The sequence below is a fragment of the Mastigoproctus giganteus genome, chromosome 9, assembly GCF_048544385.1.
Source record: "Mastigoproctus giganteus isolate SK-2022 chromosome 9, ASM4854438v1, whole genome shotgun sequence".
Classification (NCBI taxonomy): domain Eukaryota; kingdom Metazoa; phylum Arthropoda; class Arachnida; order Uropygi; family Thelyphonidae; genus Mastigoproctus; species Mastigoproctus giganteus.
In genome coordinates this window covers 83,487,457-83,508,270 of record NC_143583.1, presented here as the reverse complement: position 1 = coordinate 83,508,270, position 20,814 = coordinate 83,487,457, and the positions used below count along the sequence as shown (strand labels likewise).

At 40.2% G+C, this 20,814-nt stretch overlaps 1 protein-coding gene across 1 annotated transcript in view; it reads left to right on the top strand.

The window, feature by feature from the left end:
• Positions 1–1,235: 1,235 nt before the first annotated feature.
• Positions 1,236–20,814, top strand: part of LOC150080504 (uncharacterized) — a 74,851-nt gene continuing 55,272 nt past the window's right edge. Inside the window, exon 1 of the mRNA XM_090381940.1 lies at positions 1,236–1,345. The gene's annotated coding sequence lies outside the window, so the exon portion shown is untranslated. The remainder of the gene's footprint in view (positions 1,346–20,814) is intronic.

Genomic DNA, 20,814 nt, shown 5'->3' with positions numbered 1-20,814 from the left:
GGAAGAGGGTCCCGCTCGTAAGCCATGCACTGGAAGCAATTTTATCTGTGTGATCATTGTAGTGTCTTCTCTGCCCATCTTTCTAGCCTCGTTTGTGCCTCCTGGTTGGGGGCTGTTTGTGACTCCTTGCTTCGGTTGAGTGGGGTATACCGCTTGTCTATCTTCCTTATGGCCTGCTGGATTTCAGGTAAACTATTGCTGTCTTCTGTTGCTCAATGAGGTCTATCAGGCCTTTCCGGGCAATTGTCAGTCTCTCCACAGCAGATTTCGGGTGGTGTTGGCGATTCTTGGTCATCATTGTCCTTGTCTTTCTCATGATATCCTCTAACTCGGTGTTAGTCCAATCCATGACCCCGAAGGAGTATGTTAGAAATAGGACTGCATAGGTGTTTATGGCTTTAACTGTATTCGTTCCGTTCAGCTTTGTTTTCAACAGGCTTCTAAGTCTCTGATGGTATCTTTCGGTCAGGCAGGCCTTAATTTCCTTGTGCTGTAACTGATGAGCCTGCACCATCTTGAGTACTAGAGATGTCGCTGTCCCACTGAGCAAGCCAAAAAAACGGTAATGAAATGATGTGGTCGCAACCCGTGTTTTTACAGGCATGAATCATTTGTGCAATGTGTGGCTTTCTAAGGTGGCAGATCGATTTCTATTCGACATACGGAATTTGCATGCGAGGATCCCTATCATATCAAATATTTGTCTTCGGCGACGCTGTTTAACAACTACCTGTTTAACACAATCAAGTTACAAATAGTCTACAATCTACATCATTATACTGTATGTATGTTGTTCAACTAATGTTTTTTTTTTTTTTTTTTATCTTTTTCAGAACTATGTAAAAATTTACTTTGCAATCAACGAAAGCCGAAAACACAAAGGATAAACGCATTTATTATTATTATTATTAAAACTCGGGCTGATGTGGGTGGAATTACAGAAGCCTGCAAATCTTCAGTCATGTCGACTTCCATAAAACAACATACACTTAAAGAAGCTCATAAAGCTTGAATAGATGTTTCTGTTTTCCGAGATTAGTTTATATATTTTTATTTAATTAATCTTAATTATTTAATTTAATTGTAAGGTAAGATTAAATCAAGTTTAATAAACTGAATAATAATAATAATTATTATTATGTTTTTTTTTTTTTTTCATTTTGTCTTCTGCAGCGCTAGCAACCATGAAAGTTACTTGAATATGTTGTTAGTTTATGTTACTAAGTGCACCTTCTGTCATCCGAGGAGATTGCCGATCTGGTCTTGGATCTTGGCATTGATTTCCTTACCTTTTCATTCTCTTCTTATTTCGCCTTTCGACCTGGGGTTCTTTTTTGTGCTGGACGTAAGTATTAATTTCCGTCGTACCGATTAAAGTTAGATCGATATTTATAATTATATAATAATGATAATTATTCATTTCACTCACCGTATGCTATTTTGGAATGAGATTTAGGAGCTGATTTTTTTATTTTTTGTTGTTAACGAAATTTAAACATGGATTTTCATAGTGAACAGAAATACAGTTTAGAAGAACAGGGCCGCCTCGTGCAGGTGTTCAGGGTGTTCCCCGCACACGGGCTGCTCATCAAGGGGGCGGCATTTGGGTTCGATTAGTTGAATATTAAAATTTTCCCACATAAAAAAAAAAAAAAAACAATGAAAATACGCACGAAAAACGCTAATAGTGTGTGCTCCTACTGAATACTCGGATAATTATCCAAATAATCACGATACAATTATTGTAAGTTCTAAATTTTGTTATTCGTGCGGTGGCAGCGTAGGGAATCCCCGATTACATAGTTAGTAGACGGCATATATTTAGGTCTGTGTTTAGGTATAGCATGAGTGGGGAACTGAAGGAATCTCCGAATTATAAGATTACAAGTAAGTACTTAACGTATTTGAAACTCGAAATCGTGTAGTATAGTCTAAAGTGACCAGATTTTGACGTGAATACGTCTTTAAATTCGGTCTGGTATAGGGGGTCTCTACAACTCTAGCGACCAAAAAAATGGCAAGATTTGTCGCGCTTATATCTTGTAAACTATAAATGATAATCTAATGATTTAAATTTTGTTGGATAGAGGGTTTATGTCCATATCTAAAATTGTGGGTACTGGGGGTATGCAGCGGTGAGGGGTAGCGCTTGCGCGTGAACACTGAAAATGGCGACGCCGCGCGGGGTTTGCGCAGTGTAACTTTGGATTGCGAAGAGATCGTACGTTGAAATTGGTGTCGATTTGTAGAGAATAACAGCTACAATATTATTTAGCAATAATAACCGATAAAATAAAATTTGTGAAGTTATAAGCCGATAAGTGTGCTGAGTTGAAAAAAATTTTCATAATGTCGAAAAAATTGCAAAGGAAATATGAACAGAAATGTAAGAAACATATATCATTAGAAAGAAAAATTCAAAAGTTCAACGTGAATTCAACTTTCTAAGTACATTTCTACATCGCCCACGGCTCACATCTGGTGAGTATGGGCTTGGCACACCCAGGGTCCTGAGCTGGATATCATCATTCTTCTTTTTCTTGGTGATTCCCTTTTGACTCTCTCTCTCTCTCTCTCTTTTGGGGTAATTCGGTAATTTTTTTTTTTTTTTTTTGGCTGGTGCTGCATAAGCCTCAGGCTTCCTTGCACCATATAGCTAATAATAATAATAATAATAATAATAATAATAATAATAATAATAACACTTGTACAGCTTTAACCTTTGTAAGAAACATCGATGTAAATACTATGCCATATGTATCTTACTTCTCCCATTCGTGTGGCCTTTGATAAATTAAATTATACTTCACTTATAACCACCAAGACTTTATTCATTTACATCTTACCCTTCCTCTGATAACACAAAGACGAATTCACGCCTTAAACAATTGCGGTTGTGTCCCCGTACAATTTTTTTTTATATTGCAATGCGGGACATCGTGGGGGGAAGGGAATTTTACTATTTACATACAAAACATAAATTTAATACACATATTTCTTCGAACTAAGCATATAAAATATATATAGCCTATGCTCTAGGTGGTAGATGACTTTCATCAACCGGTGAAATACCACCACTTTGCTTATTGGAGGCTTGAAGTGGTGAAACCCATGTTTAGTCTCTAGAGCAAAGTTTCCAGCATCCCCCTCCCCCCCCCATACTTCTCCTTTAACCCATGCACGGTACTAAGTACTATAGGTTTTGATACCTTTCGTGTTTGGGGTTTTCATAAAAAAAAAAAAAAAAAAATATTATTTTTATTTTTTTCACAGAAAGGCACAAATTCTGTAACAGTACCCCTCGTGTTACGCTACGTGACGAACAAAAGGTGCGTGACGGACATGAACTGAGAAAAAAATTTGTAATTAGAAGTTAATAAAAAACAAAAAAAAAAAACTTATTACAGGGGTCATGTTTTTAATCAAATCGAATTTAATCAAATATATAGAATGAAATAATTCATATAATTTCCGAAGGTATAAAACAAAATACTATATAATATAAGATATTAGATTATATAGTATTATGGGTAAAGTATGGTGTAAATACACCATACTTTACCCATAAATTTAACTACATAAGTAGTGTAACGGCATCGTTTGATTATATCTCTTATTATTATTAGCCATGTGGTGCAAGGAAGCCTGAGGCTTATGCTGCACCAGGCAAAAAATTATGAATTACCATGAGAGAGAGAGAGAGAGAGAGAGAGAAGTAGAAGGGAATCACCAAGAAAGTGAAGAATGATGATATCCAAGCTCAGGACCCTGGGTGTGCCACGCCCATACTCGCCAGATGTGGCTATCTTCACAACGAGATACCAGGTATTGCACTACTTCGAATAGACAACGCTTCTCTAATAGAGGAGACCACTTGCTGTTATTTATTTTCAGTGGGCACCACCACCACCCAGATGTCACCGATTCGGAGCTTATTGGCTCACTCATCGGTGGGCGGGCAGACATCAAACGATGTCTGTACGTTACTTATGTAGTTAAACTTATGGGTAAACTATGGTGTATTTACACCAATATTATATAGTTAATTTCAACCAGTCTGCGCGAGTAGCACAGTGGTATCTTCACCGTCCTCCCCACACCGGGTAGAAAAGGCCCGGGTATCGAATCCCGTCGATGACGCGAGGAACTTTAATGGGATTTTTTCATTCCGTGACTGAGTAAGTCGGTCTCAGGCGTAGATAGCAAGATTTTTACCCCAGAAACTGGGGTTTTTCGTCCAGCAAAACAGCCAAATCGACCTAGAACACACGCAATTAACAGACCTAAGATACATAGCACGGCAGATAAATTTCATTATTCGTGTGGCCTAAAAATAATATACTGTATAGTTAATTTCAACCCATAACATATTATGCCTTGCGCATTTACTCTTCTAAAAAACAAAATATTGCATTTTAGAAATGGTTAAAAATGCAAAATATTATTCTTTAATTCTTAATAGGACTTCGGTTATAAGCCTAACAGAACAATCAACTCTTCTTATCAGGTTTATGTATCTTAATAAAAATAAAAACATTGCAGAAATTCAAGAACATTTTTTGGGATTTTGCTCTCTCGACGATACCACTGGCCAGGGATGATATACATTTATTTCAAATCATTTAAATTCATTAAATCTCTAATGCATTAAGGGCTTATGCCTCAAGCTGCGAAAGAGTATGTATATCTTAGTGCACTTGCATTATTGATACGCAGCCAATTATAGATTAGCAAATTTGCAATAGCGGCATCGTTTAAGTTACATTTAAGTTACATCTCATATTGTGAATACCTTCACGACGAGTTGCCACGCATTGCACTATTTCAAATAAGTAACGCTTGACCCGAAGGAGAAGACTGTTGTTACTTATTCTCAGTGGATACCACCACCCAGACGGCACCGTTTCAGGGCGATTTGGCCCTTCTTCCGTGGGTGGGTGGGTACCAAGTGATGTAACGATGACAAAACAGTCTTCTCCTTCAGGTGAAGCGTTACTTACTCGAAGTAGTGCAATGCATAGCAGTGAATACCTCGTCGTGAAGGTATTCACAATATGAGATGTAACTTAAACGATGCCGCTATTGCAAATTTGCTAATCTATAATTGGCTGTGTATCAATTATGCAAGTGCACTAAGATATACATAGTCTTAACCAGTGGGGGATTTAGCACTTGAGAGGCCCCAGGCGCAATTCAATTTTGAGGCCCTCCCCTCTAAATATTATCGGTACCACTACAGTGTGCATTCTACGCGCATGTTTTTACTATGCATGCGCTGTAGATTTGGTGTTGCGGTTTTAATCATTTTGGTTGCGCAATTCTTTCATACATATTTTAACTAATGTTTAAATGAAAAAAGAGGCACAACTAAGCATTAATGATAATATGTATTCTACTTCAGATTCACTTAGTTCGCATAGATATTTCAAATAATATGTAGGGATATTCGCATAAGAGTTTACTAACTCATATTAAATTATAGTTTTATTCAGTAACGGTAATAATGATGAGTATAAAAATTAAAAATGAAACAATTTTATTATTTTTTTTTGAGACCTGAGATTTGAGGCCCCCTCTGTTTAAGAGGCCTCAGGCGCGCGCCTCGTGCGCCTGTGCGGAAATCCGCCACTGGTCTTAACTCTTTCGCAGCTTGAGGAATAAACCTTTAGTGCAGTAGAGTCCTAACTTATATCATACACCATCAGGCATCTCTCATATTGTGGAGATATACTTCACAACTGTTTTGTCATCATTACATCACTCGGGTACCTACCCACACACCGAAGAAGGGCCAAATAGCCCTGAAACGACACCAGGGGGAGCCTGATGATGTCCGGAGTTTCTAAGAATAGGTAACAACAGCCTTCTCCACTGGGGAAGCGTTGCCTATTCGAGGAGTTTATGAGTGGTGTGAGTTGAAGGAGTTACTGTCCCCTTCATTCTTATACACCGTTTCTTTTCCTCTTCCACTCCTACTATTACTTTCCCTCTACCTTTTTGCTTTACTAAGTCTAATAGGGACAACTGGATAGTCGAGTTATTATCCCACACAAATATAAAATAGCCCTGAAACGGTGCCGTCTGGGGGACCTGATGGCCACTTAGTTTCCTCAAATAGGTAACAACAATCTTCTCTACTGGGGAAGCGTTGCCTATTCGAGGAATATATGAGCTTAGAGTATGAGTTGAAGGAGCTGAGTTTCCTCGAATAGGTAACAACAGTCTTCTCTACTGGGGAAGCATTGCCTATTCGAGGAATATATGAGCTTTGAGTGGAGTCGAAGGAGCAACTGTCCCTTTCTTCCTTTTATGGCATTTCCTTCCTCTACCTCTCCTACTATCACCTTCCTACATCTTTATCTCTTTTCTAAGTCTAATAGGGATAGTATGAGGATAACCGAGAACTTTATCCCATACCATATTTCAAAATGGCACCAGGAGGAGCCTGATGATGTCTGGAGTTTCCAAGAATAGGTAACAACAGCCTTCTCCACTGGGGAAGCGTTGCCTATTCGAGGAGTTTATGAGTTTTTGAGTGGTGTGAGTTGAAGGAGTTACTGTCCCTTTCATTCTTCTACATCCTTTCTTTTCCTCTTCCACTCCTACTATTACTTTCCCTTTGCTTTTCTAAGTCTAATAGGGACAAGTGGATAGTCGAGTTATTATCCCACACATATACAAAATAGCCCTGAAACGGCACCAGGGGGAGCCTGAAGATGTCAGGAGTTTCCAAGAGTAGGTAACAATAGCCTTCTCCACTGGGGAAGCGTTGTTGTATATTCGAGGAGTTTTTGAGTGGTGTGAGTTGAAAGAGTTACTGTCCCTTTCATTCTTCTACACCGTTTCTTTTCCTGTTCCACTCCTACTATTACTTTCCCTCTACCTTTTTGCTGTTTTAAGTCTAATAGGGCCAAGTGGATAGTCGAGTTATTATCCCACGCATATACAAAATAGCCCTGAAACGGTGCCCTCTGGGTGGTGGTATCCACTGAGAATAAGTAACAACAGTCTTCTCCTTCGGGTCAAGAGTTACTTATTCGAAATAGTGCAATGCATGCAACTCGTCTTGAAGGTATTCACAATATGAGATGTAACTTAAAATGATGCCGCTATTGCAAATTTGCTAATCTATAATTGGCTGTGTATCAATGATGTAAGTGCATTAAGATATACATATTCATTAAATCTTAACATTTCGGATTTATGCTGTCAAGGATACGATAACAGCGCAAATATGCGAGGTAGACATAACGAGCTCCAAAAAAAAAAAAAAAAAAAAATATTGAAGCAAATTCTAGAGCCTTTGAACACCAGTGTATATTAAAACATTGCAAAAGATTTGCACATGAAATGAAGTGACGAGAAAAATTCGAATGAAAATTTATTTACGACATAACTCTTCTTGAGGAAATCAAATCCTTACAGTGTTAAAAAAGAAAAGAAATGTCTCCTCAGGATTTATTAAATTTTATACACGAGAACAATTTACAGGATGCGTTTCCGAATATTTCAGTAGTCCTATGAATTTTTCTGACACTGCCAGTGTCAGTTGGTTCAGGGTAAAGAAGTTTCTGGAAGCTTAAAATTATAAAAAAATATTTACGATCAAATATGGCACAGGAACATTTAACAGATTTATCTATAATATCTATAGAAAATGATATTATGGATAGTTTGGACATTTGGTGCATTAATCAAGAATTTTGTAGCAGAGCAGCAAAAGCCCGAAGAGTACAAATTATGTAGTTATTTTAATTATGTGTGTGTGATTAAATTCCGTGATTATATAATATAAATTTACATACTACTAAATAGTGCAATATACTGTTATTTGATTATAGTTATTGCATATTATATAAGATTAGAATATTAGACTAATAGTTACTTATATATGTAATCTTTTTGTGCTGCCGAAAAATATTTTGTTACCTACTTATATACAGGGTTGTTAAAAATTAAAGTATCCCTATGAGGGCTCTGGAGCAAGTTCTAAGGCTCGTACTGAAGAGAAATTTGGACAAAAGGTACAATAAAGAATGCGCTCGCCATTTATTGGGGAAAAAAATTAGTTACAAAATTTGTCACTGTATGGCAGTAACTATCTTAGTTACGATTATGCAAATAACTTACGTTATTTGCATAATTAACGTAAGTTATTTAAGTTATTGCCACAGCAACAGGCTCGGTGCTTGACCAAATGCTTGTGTTCAGAGCTGCGTTAGAGACCATAATGCGAGATAACAGCAGCAGAATTTCCTCTGAAATAAGAGAAAAGATAGTCCTGCAGTGGACAAAGCTAGAAACTATTCTACTTCAAACTAATGTAGAACACCAAAAAGCAATCGCAGCACTACAAACATACAAGACTGATGGAGGTATACAAATGCTACAGCGCACCCCATCATACGCCGACGCTGCGCTGAGGAACACACTTCCTGAGGACAGAAACAAGACCAATGACCAAGCTCAGAAAAAAAAAAATATTGCTGCAGACCCCAAATCTAGTAATCCTGAGACCAACAGAAGAAGGGAAAAATACAAGCGACCAAATCATATAAAAGGTTAAACAAAATATGAAGAGTGACTTTGAAAACACAAGAATCAAGTCAATAAGGAAAACTAGAAACCCGGGAGTGGTGATAGAAACGGCAAGCAAAGAGAAAGCTGAGCAGATCTTGACAAATACCAAAATAACGACACTTGGATTAAAGGCGGAAATCCCGCGAAGAAAGGGCCCCTCAATAGTCGTGTTCGGTGTCGACTCTGACATAACACCAGAACAACTAGCCCAGAAAATCTTTAGAAAGAATCTCAAACAGGTCCTCCCACACAAGGAAGCAAAAAATATAGTTATGCCTAAATACAAAACAAAGGCAAGAAACGGAATAGATAGCAACTGGACGATAGAGTTAGCCCCGGTTGCTTGGAAAGTCATCAAGGATCAATCTCAAATCTATGTCGAGTGGAGTAGTCTGCGCTTCAGAGAGCATGTGGTGATACCAAAATGTTTTCGCCGCTGCAAGCATGGCCACACAACGCATACATGCACACAGAAGGAATCTACTTGTGGCCACTGCTCAGGAAAAGGGCACGAATTTAAAAACTGCCCGAATAAAGCTAGCGAACCAAACTGCGCCAACTGCAAAGGCTTAAAATTAGATCATGCACACTCAATGAGAGATCCAAACTGCCCTACATACATCCACACAAAGAGTTTATACCAGGCCAGGATCGATTATGGGGACACTCTCTAAACGATCATACAACACCGGGATCCTAAAGATACAGCAACTAAACGCGCAGCGAGCCCGAGCAGTGGTAGAGCAGATCAGAAAGAAAGCAGACGAGGAAAACACTGATATTGTAATAGTGCAGGAGCCATACACACATCAGAAGCAGGTGAGGGGATACCCTATATCGTACAAAATCGTGCACTGTACAGAAGATACGCCTTGGGCGGCAATTATAGTAAGGAATCCAGACATAACTGTCACTAAAATCCTAAAGCTCAACACACTCTGGGCAGCCTGTGCCCAGCTGATCACATCTGTTGGAACCATTTATATAATCGCTCTATATTGTAAACCCGCCGTAGAAATTGACTTTGCTACAGCATATCTAGAAAACGTCCAGTCAATCCTAGCTGGAAACAAGATAATTATAGGTGCGGACGTAAATTGCCGGTCCCCACAGTGGCATAGCTATACCCCTGATCAACGAGCAACAGCAAATGGACAGAAGTTAGAAGACTCTATCAAATTCCATCTTTACTGTTATGAATCAACCTCACTGCCTTCCCACATTCTCAAACACACCTTGGGAATCGACCATAGATGTTACCCTGGTGACAAGGAATATTGAAAATTACATCTTCAACTGACAGTGCAAAGTGATTGGACGACTTCAGACCACAGGACAATCACATACTCCATAAACAGAAGTTTGGAAAGGATCCCTATTATAAGGCAGATGCAGAACAGATTCAACATCCAGAAAGCTGACTGGGACAAATTCAAAAGGACACTAAGAAGCCAAGAACAGGCCTACATGGAAGCCCACAGAAATATATAATCGGAGATGGAAAACCCGGAAATCCTCCAAGGAGTCATGACCAAAATGATCACCACAGCGGCGGAAGCAAGCATGAAAAGGAGAACGCCGATCTCAAGGCCAATGCCTTGGTGGATCCCTGAGCTGCAAAGGCTAAGGAAACATATGGACATGTGTTTATGTAAGGGGCGGCTCCTAGAACGTCAGTTCAACTCCGTCTCGTATCTCTGTATGACGTCGATTTGTGTGTATTATGTTTATGTGTGTGTTCTGTTGTAATGGCCGACTGGGCTAGCCGGGTGGGTAAAGTGCTTGCCTGGCAACCCAAAGGTCGCGGGTTCGATTCCCGCCTCGGGCTTGGATCAAAGTACTGCAAAAAAACTTGGGAGGTGCATTATGGCCACAGAAGCCTATGCGCCAACGACTACCAAAAAAAAAAAAAAAAAAAAATCTGTTGTTATGTTCTGACCGCTTGGCTACCCAGAAGCATCAGTCACCTGGACAGATGATTCTGGGTACTCGTCCACACCACGGGAAGGTGGGCCAGTTCCAGTAGATGGGACACCTATGGTCTCAGAGTATGAGACAACAAATAAAAAAAAACCCCGAAAGGGAGAGAAAGAAAAGAATAAAAATAATTAACTAAGATAACAAAAAAATAATAATAAAAAAAAAGTAAATAAATAGAAAAAAATAAAAAATAAAAATAAATATATATACTAAGTATATACAAATATATTGGTTTTAGCATATATATACGCAAACATTACATATCAAAAAGTGAACGGGGGGGGGGGGGAGAGAGAGAGATCAAGAAAAGGGTAGATCCAGTTGTGCAACCAGTAAGAACGGCAGCATCAAAACATTTCGGTGCCTCCAGCCAGATGGATTTGATCAACCTCGTAACACTGGAATCATACTTTTTCTTAGTTCAAATACTTCTTTAGCAAATACCTGGAACATCTGAAGCTTACTACAGTCTCTTAAAAATATAGCTTCTGCTCCTGGAGCTATACTCTCAAGAATTTCACGTATCGCTGTCCTGGCATTGTCATATATTCGACAATCATATAGTATGTGCCGCCAGCCTTCCCTGGCCCCGCAAAAACAAACGTCCGTGTTACTTAGTCCTAATGCATATAATTTCTCATTCATTGACCTGTGCCCTGTTAACAAAAATGACGACTGTAAACTAGGTGTAAACCAATTGCAAACCTTTTTATCATTCAGAAAAGTCACGTTCGGGATAAACAAGTTGGTCACTCTTCTAGTAGTTATGGTATCCCATCTTGTCTGCCATAAATTGATTATTATTATTATTATTATTAATAGCCATATGGTGCAAGGAAGCCTGAGGCTTATGCTGCACCAGCCAAAAAAAATTCCCGAGTTACCCCGAGAGAGAGAGAGAGAGAGAGAGAGAGAGAGAAAGGAATCATCAAGAAAGAGAAGAATGATGATATCCAGCTCAGGACCCTGGGTGTGTCAAGCCCATACTCACCAGATGTGAGCCCTTGGAGAAAATTTCATTCATACATCTTTTCTTTTCGCCTCTGCAGCCAGAGCGAATATTTATCTCTATACCAAAAAGTTCTGTAGGGATTTCCCTCTTAATACGGTAGCAAAAACCACGATACAACAAATGTAGATCCAAGGGTAGCGCTCCGGCCAACACTTGCAGCGCGGCAGTGGACACCGTTCTGCACACTCTTAGATTACCAAGAAGCATGATGCGTTGTATGGAATTTAGTTTAGTCCGAAACGTAGCTATTTGAACTCTATGGAACCAGTCTCCTGCAGCGTACGTAGTTATAGGAAGGAATACTGCCTTGTAATACAGAAACAGTATTTTATGTGATAGGCCCCAGTCAGATTTTGAAATTCTAATGATACCACCAGAAAAATCCTGATTTTATTGCTTAAATATAATAAGTGCTGGTGAAATGATAACTTACTGTCCACAATAATTCCCAGGTATTTGGTATCGAGGACCATAGGTAACTGTACACCATTCAACTCAATCTGAGGAGGTCGATTTATATCTAAAGCTGTTTTAAATAACATCATTTTAGTTTTGTAAGGACTAATTGCAAGCTTAAAGCTTTGAGCTCAAGAACTTAAGTCTGTCAGCACACTACTAGCTCTTTGTTCTAAGAGTGAGCGAGATCGTCCTGCAATTATAATTGTCAGATCGTCTGCAAATGCCAGCACCTTACAATTAGGGAATGTGCGAACCAACCAATTCTGTAAAACTAGGTTCCAAATAAGGGGTCCCAAGACGGAGCCTTGAGGACATCCTCTCACAACCTATTTTCGTAGCTCAAAGTGCTTGGACTTCACTAGCACATATCTATTTGAAAAGTAACTCTTGAAAAGCATGTATAATTCCTTGGAACAATCAGCGTTTCTTAACTGAGCCATCGGTGCCTCCCACCAAACAGTATCAAATGCCCCTTCGAAATCTACGTACTTTGCTAATTCATATTTGGATGTAGAATTCTCAATATGCGTTCGAAATGCCACTAGACAATCTTCACAGGATTTCCCAGGAGTGAACCCATATTGCTGAGGCGATATCATATCCTACTGCACTAGCAGGTCGGTTACCCGTAATGCCATTAACCTTTCAAGGATTTTACCAAGGTTTGCCAAAAGAGCGATAGGCCGATATGATTTAGGTTCAGATAGTGGCTTCCCAGGTTTTCTAACTAACTTCAATAATGCAATCTTCCACTGCGTTGGAACCGCCCTTCTGTTAGACATTCGTTAAACATTAATAAAAGGATATTAGGTAACGACTTATAGAACCTCGTTATAAATATATTCTCGACTAAATCAATTCCAGGACATTTTGTGAGATTAAGCTTCTTTAAAACTCTTGTAAGTTCTTCCATCGTAAACTCCGCAGTATTTTCTCTAGCTACATAGAGCCGATTATCTCTACGTATGCCAGTTTGATACTCAGTATCTTCCTGAGGATCGTCAGAAAGGCTAAGGAAAATGGTACAGGGAAAACGAAGAGAATTTCAAAGGGCAAGAAGAATCTGGCCACAGGAAGAAGTCACGGAAATGAGAAACAGGTACTGCCAGCTTAGAAATCACTACACGGAGCAAATCAAAAAGAGCAAAAGAGAAAGCTGGCAGAGATTCGTCCAAACAACAGGAAACACCGATCCCTGGGGAGTGGTGTTTATAATCATAACTAACAAGCTCCCCAGAGGAGAAGTTATGGTGGCAACAAAAACGCCACAAGGCTCATTGACCACAACATGGAGAAACCCAGTTGCAAATATTCTTGCAGCAATATTCGTGGAACCGCCAACAGAACTGACACTGGAGCATATGCCACGCAAATGAAAGTTACATAAACACCCGCAAAGAACCGCCGTTTAATCTTGAGGAGCTCCAAGAAGTGTCGGGCAGAACAAAAAATAAAAATGCCCAGGTTTAGATCTAATTGAACCAGAGATGATTAAAAAGACTGCTGAATGCATCCCACAACTCTTACTACGACTGTACAATAGCTGCCTGGAGCAAGGTCTCTTTCCAACACAATGGAAAAAAGCCATCTTAAAATTGATACCGAAAAGCCCTACAAAACTGCCAGAGCTGCCTACTTCCTACAGACCAATTGCCTTGCTATCGACTGTGAGCAAAATCCTGGAAAGACTACTGCACAAGAGAATTGAACAGCACTATATGGAAGCAAACCTTAGCAACTCAAAACAATATGGGTTCAAATCTGGAACCTCTACTATTGATGCGATCCGAGATCTCCTTAACAGAGCTGCACAATGTACCAGCAAGTACTTCCTGGTGATCGCGGTGGACTTCGCTGGGGTGTTCAACACCCTTTGGTGGCCGAGCGTCCTGGCGAGGCTTCGTGCTGCAGCCCTTCCAAAAAATCTATTTGACTGTAAAGTCCTATCTCACTGACAGGGAAGTGCAGATCCTTGCGCCCTATTCCAGCCTATCGCGTGTAGTTTGCAGGGGCTGCCCCCAGGGTTCTGTTCTGGGGTCACTCCTGTGGAACTTTGTCCTCGATAACTTTCTCTGCAAGGACCTGGGGGAGGTTGAGGCATAGGCCTTTGCCGATGATTTACATTATCAAACGAGATAAAATACTTAGGAATTACCATTGACAGCAATCTCTCATTTAAACCGCACTTAAACTACCTCAGGAAGAAGATACGCATATACGCAGCACTTATAGCAAAAATCACAGCAGCTGATTCAAGAGCCAATCTTGAAAAACAAGCAAATGGAGCGCTGCAAATCCTACAGGATTGGGATAAACTAAATAATCTAAAACTAGCACCGGAAAAGACCAACTCGGTCCTCTTGAAAGGAAAACTAAACTTAAACAGGCCACCACATTACCCCGGGGGCTCACATCTTACCCCGGGGGCTCACATGTGGTGAGTATGGGCTTGGCACACCCAGGGTCCTGAGCTGGATATCATCATTCTTCTCTTTCTTGGTGATTCGCTTCTACTTCTCTCTCTCTCTCAGGGTAACTTGGGATTTTTTATTTTTTTTGGCTGGTGCAGCATAAGCCTCAGGCTTCCTTGTACCATATAGCTAATAATAATAATAATAATAATAATAAATCAAAGTAGAAGGAATAACAGTAAAATTATCAAACGAGATAAAATACTTAGGAATTACCATTGACAGCAATCTCTCATTTAAACCGCACTTAAAATACCTCAGGAAGAAGATACGCATATACGCAGCACTTATAGCAAAAATCACGCATAAGGACTGGGGGCTAAATAAAAAGATCCTCTCCCTATATTACAAAACCCTCTTCATCCCGGTAATTATGTACGGATCGCCAGTATGGATGACGAAAACCAGCACAGTAACAGGAAAATTCTTGAAATAATTCAGAGGAACATACTGCTTACAGTCACTAGAGTGAGTAGCACAGTTAGTACGGCGGCGCTCCAGGTCATTGCAGGTGCACTACCCCTTGACCTGGAAGTTTCTCGCACGGTACTAGTGTAGTGTATTATCACAAAAAAGCGATCCCAATTACAACCTGTGGCATAACCCTTGACGTGACTAGTGGCTGGAAGATGGAACAAAAAGGATAGATGAATTCCTAACAGAAACCTGGCAAAGAATTGAAAGTGTCTGCAATTCGGCCCAGACACGATAGGAGGGAGTATATGATGAGAGCCTTGTCGATCAATTCGGCCCTGGAAAGATTGTGCAAGGCTCAAGGGGTAGAATTTTTTTTCAGCCTGGACTATACTTGTTAACAGGAGAGACTGCTTCTACAGGGATGAGATACATTTAAATAGAAAGGGTGCAAGAATATTTGCTGATGTTATCGAGGCAGTGTTAGGTGGGTCGGAAAACTGCTAGTTTGGGGGGAGACAAAGACTAATAGATTAACAGTAGCCACTGGCAGAGGTGAAAGAGATTCTTGCACTGCTTCTATTGGAATGAACAGAAGCCTGAAAAACAAGATGCAGGATATTTCAGAGACTGCTGGGAGTCATTGGGGTACAAGTAAACACATCGGTTATGTTAGGATAGCTAAGAATAGAAACAGGTGCATGTATACTTGCGTGTACACCAATGCTAGGAGTTTAGTAAATAAATTTGATGGATTTGAGGTATTGCTCAAAACATCAAAGGCAGATATTATTGGGATATCAGAGACGTGGTGTCACACAGATATAAGGAATGCAGAACTGGAATTTGGGGAGTACAACGTCTACAGAAAGGATAGACAGGAGAGGAAGGGAGGAGGGGTTATGCTATTAGTTAAGAAACCCATAAAATCCTAGGAAGTGAAGCCAGTCGACATAGCTGGACAGTGCAGTGTCGAGTCAGTTTGGTGTGACATAAGCATTGGGAGATCAAAATTGAGAGTAGAAGTCTACTATAGACCTAATGACTCTGATTAGTATAATAAGAAAGTGTACAGGGAAATAGAGTGGGCCAGTAAATCAGAGGGTCTAATAATGGGGGATTTTTATTTCCCAGATATTGACTGGAATTTGGGGGCTGGTCACTCACACACTAGCAAGGCTTTTGTGGATTTATTGGATGATTGTTTTCAACACCAGCACGTTCAGGAGGCAACTAGAGGGAGTAATACTCTTGATTTGATTATAAGTAGTGATTCTTCATGCATTACGAATCTGCAGGTAAATGAACCACTGGGTGGCAGTGATTACAGTGTGCTGAAGTGGGATTTACTCAAAGAGGTAACTACCATTAGGGGTAAAGGGAAGGGTTATTGCTTTCGTAAAGGCGACTACGATGGACTGAGACAGTATTTAAATTCTATATAGTAGGACCAACTGATGATATTACCAACAGAAAATTCAAAATGGGAAGCATTCAAAGAACTTATCTTGGAAGCTACTAGGCTTTACATACCAACTAAGAAATATTGTTCAAGGTTTAGGCCTAAATGGATGTCAGATGAACTAATGAGACATATGGCAGAGAAGAAAAATGCATGGGATACATACAAATTAACACGTGACACAGAAGCCTATGATAGATACAAGTTGATCTGTAACCAAGTTACAAAGGAGGTTAGGCAGGCGAAGGCAAATTACGAGAAATCTTTGGCAAGGGATGCAAAGAAAAAGAGCAAAGAGTTCTTTATTTATGTAAACTCTAGAAAGAAGGGGATGAATCAAATTGGTCCACTTGATATCGATGGGTCAACTGTTGATGATCCTGCTCAGGTAGCGAACAAACTAGATGAATATTTTGCATCGACATTCACACATGAGGGGTTATTCAGCGAGGGGAATGCCAGAGGTGTATTCAACTCAGTTAGCTAGAGAATCTCGTAATAACTGAGAGTAAAGTGGAAGAGAAATTGTTGAAGATATACATAGGAAAGTCACCTGGGGTGGATGGAATCTATCCATTTATATTAAAGCAGTCAGCAAAGGAAGTAAGCAAACCCTTAGCCATAATTATGAGAGCTTCCCTGGACTCAGGGAAGGTACCCATGGACTGGAGATGTGCAAATGTGACCCCAATTCACAAAGGAGGATCAAAGGCTGACACAAGTAATTATAGACCTGTGAGTTTAACTTCTGTTCCAGGAAAATTAATGGAGGCACTGGTTAAAGAAGCACTGCAGGATCATCTAGACAAGACTTCAGTTATAGCTCGGACACAGCATGGTTTTGTTAAGGGGAAGTCTTGCTTGACCAATTTGATTGGATACTATGATGCAGTCACAAAAGAATTGGATGCAGGGAATAACTTTGGTATTATATACTTGGATCTTAGAAAGGCTTTTGATACTGTTGCACATGGAAGACTGCTGCACAAATTGGAGCAGTGTGGCATTGGAGGCAAATTGCTGCTATGGATAAAGGGGTGGTTGAGGGGGAGAAGACAGAGAGCGGTAATCAATGGACACTGCTCATCGTGGACTAATGTTATCAGTGGAGTCCCTCAGGGTTCAGTGTTGGGTCCATTATTGTTTTCTGTATTTATAAATGATATTGATGATGGTATATCAAGCTTAATGTCCAAGTTTGCAGATGATTCGAAGGTTGGCAGGGTTGTCAAGGACACTACTGACACTATGCTGCTGCAACAGGATCTGGAAAGGTTGAGCAGATGGGCTGAGAGGTGGCAAATGAAGTTTAACATTGACAAATGTAAAGTACTACATATGGGAAACAGCAACCCCAGAGCAATGTATCAACTCTGTGGTACTACACTGACAGTGGTAGAGAATGAAAGGGACCTGGGGGTGGTTGTGCAGGCAGATATGAAGTTCTCTGAGCAGTGCAGACGGGCTGCAAGAGTAGCTAGCTCATGGTGTATTGTCAATGATATATAGAAATTTTTCTAGCAGGGGTAAGGAGGTGATTATTCCCTTGTATAAGGCAATGGTCAGGCCACACCTAGACTGTATACAGGTCTGGAGGCCTCATTTTAAGGATGTAGAGCTGCTGGAAGAGTATAGAGAAGGGCAACAAGATTAGTGAATGGAACAAAGGGGTGCTCTTATAAAGAAAGGCTTAAGTTTTGCAAATTACAATGTCTGGAGACTAGGCACCAGCGAGGTGATCTGATAGAGGTGTATAAAGCCTTGAATGGTTTGAGCATGCTCAATGCTGATGGGATTCTTCCTCTTGCTCAGAAGAATCACCTGAGAGGGCATAAATTCAAATTGAGGAAAGACAGATGTAGGATAGACATGTGGAAATTTGCCTTTAGCCAGCGAGTGGTTGGTTGGTGGAACAGACTTCCATTCCTTGTCGTGGAAGTTGATAGCCTAAATAAGTTTAAGGCTCAGCTGGACAGGTATTTCGAACAAACAGAGGGGTGAAGTTTAAGTGGTTTTTTTTTTTTTTTTTTTTTTGGCTGATGCTGCATAAGCTTGCTTTCTTGCATCAAATCCCTTTACTAATGCTAATGCTAATGCTGAAAAGGTGGAATGAAACCATCAAAGGAGCAATAACCCATAAATTTCTTCCACTAGTGTCAAAAATGCACCCGAAAGCCCCACCGTGGTTTTTCCCGGACCTTAACACTACGTATCTACTAACGGGTCATGGTCCGTTTAAGGAAAAACTAAACATGCTAGGCATAACAGAAGATGGAAATTGTACTTGCGGAGAACCCGAATCATGTACTCATGTCATGCATGAATGGAAAATTATGACGACATAAGAGCGAGCCTCATTACAAACATCCAGTACAATCCTGACTCCTGAATGCACAAGAAGAGTTTGTAGCTTTTACCAACTTTGCAACTCAACTATTTACAAGAAGGAAAACAATTATTGCAATACAACTTGTCCAGTAGGAAGACAACAACACTCAATAGTAAAGCCTAAACTTAGAAGGAATGGATGAACCGGAACAACGGAGAAACTCAAACAAACCAGAATCAAAGAAGAAAATTCAACAATACAGATTAATGCACCATTAGTGCCTAAAAGACTAATCAAAGTTGCTCACAGGAAAAGGAGAAAACAACTATCTTGAGGAAAACTACCCTAGACAACACAAATTCTCGTCACACTGACAAAATTCCTGAAAGAGACCAACAATGAAGCATCCCAGAGCGCCATCTGGCTCTCAGATCCTGCACCTGCAGGAACCTCTTTAAACCCCATTTCCTCGGAAGGGGAGAACCCTCTTCTCCCCTTGCCACCCTTCTTTCCCTCTGGTGGGGCATGGGCATGCTCCACTGAGAAACGGGGGGCCATCTTCTCTATCAACCCCTTTGCTTCCTATTTACACCCCCAGTCTTCTGCCTCCCCACCCAAAACTGTCATCTTACATAGCGATCAGCCCAACATAAAAATTTAACACACACCAAAATTTATGCCTGACCTTTTAGGCCTTACAGACTTTCAGTGTAAACCCCAAACGATGTTTAAAAGAACTTTAACTAACTAAACTACGCTCGCGACTTCTCCAATGTATTTTATTTTATATATATATATACCATATTTCCCCATGTATAAGACGCACCTTAATTTTGGGGCCTGAAATTTGAAAAAAAATGTATTACATAAAGTTATTGAACTCAAGTTTTATTCATCATAAAATTCATACAACCCCTCATAACTTGAATTCAGCACTGTACGAAAATCTTTTCTGAGCCATTTCTGGGCAGAACATAGCAAAATGTAACCTAATATACTGGTAACAAGTGCAAAACAATAAGCGCAAAGACAACAAGCGCGAAAAAGCGGGAAATGCAAGTAAAAAAAATCTACAACCACTGTATAAGATGCACCCAGTTTTTTGACCCCAAATTTTTCGAAAAAAGGTGCGTCTTATACATGGGGAAATACGGTATATATTTTTTTTTAGGTCCTAGCCACTGAAATCTCAGGAAAGTAAGTGGCAGGACCCGCCAGAGTAAAATAGCCTCATTGGGTACACCCGGCCAGCCTCCCCGTGGCAGAGTGTGGAAACATCAGGCCCCACTAGGGGCCTGGCGGCTAATAGGCCGGATGAACAAAGGGCACAACATGCCACATAGCTCATGAACCATATATATTTTTTAAAAAAAAAATCTCAGGCTTGCCTGAAACATAGAAAATATGCAGAGATGGGGGAAACCCCAGGAGCCATTAGACCTCCAACACACCTTACTACTCAGCTCTACTGTACTGTATAAAAGCAAAGCTGTCTCATAAATCATACAATAGATGTTTGCCTGCAATACAGCAGCAATGCCAACAACGTTGCAGGAAAATGCACTATTAGTGAAGCTGTACTATCAGAACAGTAACAATGCAGCTGCGGCTATCAGAGAATTCCCGCGTCAGAAGGTGTGGACCTATGACTGTTTGTGCTGTCTGCAAAATGATTGCGAAATTTTAAGCGACAGGACATCTTGGTGTTCAACCAGGTAGAGGTCAAAAACGAGTGGACTCCTCTCGTGTTGAAGATGTGGCTATGGCTGTCGTGGATTCATCAAGTCAATCTTCATGTGGTAGTGCAAGTGTGCCAGCTGTTTCTCGTGAAGTGGACATGCCATATTCCACTGTAAGGCTAGTAATGCATCAGGTGTTGCAGTACTATCCTTACAAGGTGCACATGCTACAGCAGCTAAAGCATGGTGATGCAGATATTCGTTTCACATACACACTTCAGTTTCTGGTGTGAATGACAGTGGATATCACTTGGCCATGGAACATCCTTTGGAGTGATGAAGCCCACTTCTGCTTAAATGGACAAGTGAATATGCACAACTGTTTCATTTCGGCAACAGAAAACCCTCGAGTTATACAAGAGGTCCTG